This window comes from Belonocnema kinseyi, chromosome 4 (assembly GCF_010883055.1).
Source record: "Belonocnema kinseyi isolate 2016_QV_RU_SX_M_011 chromosome 4, B_treatae_v1, whole genome shotgun sequence".
Lineage (NCBI taxonomy): Eukaryota > Metazoa > Arthropoda > Insecta > Hymenoptera > Cynipidae > Belonocnema > Belonocnema kinseyi.
The window spans coordinates 100,918,796-100,920,898 of record NC_046660.1 but is presented as its reverse complement, the minus strand read 5'-3'; the positions used below and the strand labels follow the sequence as shown (position 1 = coordinate 100,920,898).

The 2,103-nt window shown below is 33.6% G+C and overlaps 1 protein-coding gene across 2 annotated transcripts in view; it reads right to left on the bottom strand.

Annotated features, from left to right (window-relative positions):
• The window catches only part of LOC117172153 (sphingosine kinase 2-like), a 50,521-nt gene that overhangs the window by 35,042 nt on the left and 13,376 nt on the right, over window positions 1-2,103 (bottom strand). The window lies entirely within an intron of this gene.

The following is a 2,103-nucleotide window of genomic DNA, read 5'->3' as shown; positions in this document are numbered from 1 at the left end:
ACGCCATATTGATTTTACGTAACAAGTGCAGATACCTAATCACGAACAGACGCCTGACACTCAATCTGCATTAAATTTCATTTAGGATGTCGAACTTTGGAAGTTCCTGAATCTGATAACGTATAAACCAATCAGAATTTTAAATTCATTCGATAATCAATTACAGATTATATGTATTTAACCTTTTTTTATTGCAATGTATAATTTATTGCTTTATCATCTGAAGTTTCAAGTTCCATTTTTTGTAATTTGGTATTTGAAAAAAATAAGTGAGACAAATTAAAAATGATTTTTTAAAAAATTATGCAGTTCAAATTAGAAATCCTTTAGATTTTAAATGATTAAAAATCATGGGTTCCTGGTAGTCTCAAATTTAAAAAAAATGTGCTGAGTAGTATTACAGAATTTTCCGTAACTTTAGCACTGAACAAGTATTGCGGAAAATATCAAAACGGTAGACATTTCGTTGAAATAAATCGAATCTTAAAGCTTTTAAAATGGAAAGCAATACTAATTTTAATTATCTTTAAAAACAATAGTTTCATAGAAATAAATTTGTTTGCATCAAACAACTGTTTCTTTAACCCAGCTTAGCAAAGCGATTATTTTTTTGGTTAAAATAAATTAACTATCAGTATTTTACAGAAAAAAAACTTTCAATCGTTCTGTAGCTATGAATTATGTAATATAAAATAAACATATCTGGGCATTTTCGATATTTTATTCGGAAAAGCCCATACCTCCGATTAATGTGAAACTCCGCGAATCCATGTATTTTGACGCGCTGATTATAGAAATGATAGTAAAAATACCCGCGAATTTAATTTTCGTGGTAAAAACCATGGAAAACCCATAAAAGTCATGGGTTTTCGAAATTATCGAAGTCAATAAAAAAATTTCGGAAACGTTTTTAGACAAAAGTTGTCGATCCAGTTAAAATATACATTTCTTATTCTGCATTTCTCTGATCAGTCACATGGATGCCTTCTCGGCTCCCAGTTACAGGGGTGCCATTCCACCCCCACGGCGCTGGAAAGGGGTAGGTATTTGACCAACATTATTTATGTGACCAGCCATTGGGGCGCCTTTTCCTCCACGTGACATTGGAAACGGGTATTAACGTGACCAATATTATTGATGTGACCAGTCACTGAAGGGTCGAACACTTCCTTAACTCAAGCCTGCTGCACACAATGAATTTCAATAGCGATTTTCTGAGAAACTATCAATCTGGGAGAGCAAGTATACCAAACCAAAAATGTATATTTTACTCGGATCTACAACTTTGGTCTGAAAACGATACTGATACTGAAATAGCATCGATTTTTTCAGTGTTACATTCCCCCGGCTATTTTCCTAGGATAAGAAATATTTTGCCTTCAAAATCTGGGAAATGATATCGAACATGCTAACGGTCGTCCCCGCACACTTTTTTTGTGTTTTTTTATCAAAATTTTTTTGACTGTTGCATGAAAATATAACCATGTGGGCGCTGCCATGTTTGTCGCGGGACATCAAAAGGTGGCGTACCTCCCCCCTCATTGCATCACCCCCGCAATGGCATACCTAGTCCCTTGTTTCCTATGTCCATGCTTCAAACCATGTTGTCCCATTTGACCCTCTCTTACAACGTGATGATTGTTTTCAGGAGAGCTACTCAATTGTAATAAATTTAATTTTCAACGCACCCATCACCCACCGAAGAAAAGGGCTAAAGTGGAGTAGATAAATTAGAAAACTCAATATACTTTTTTAAACGCAGACTTCTCATTTTGACTTCAGGTACGTAAGCAGTCAATGAATTAATTCATTTCACAAATCATTCTTTGCACTTATTTGAAATTTTTTGGTTTTGATCTGTCTGATTTTAGCTGTTTTCTTATTCTCTTTTAATATATTTATATTTTTATTGTTTAAATTTTCAAAAACAATGCTTAAAAATTTATAAAAGTATGAATATTCTCATGATTGCAATACTTTTATACAAATATTATCTTAACATATTAGCTTTAGGTGACACTATAAGGCTTAGAATTCAATAGGAAAAACAAAAACACAAACCCAAGACGACTCTCTCGGTTCCAGTTCTACTTCCCCCCCCCC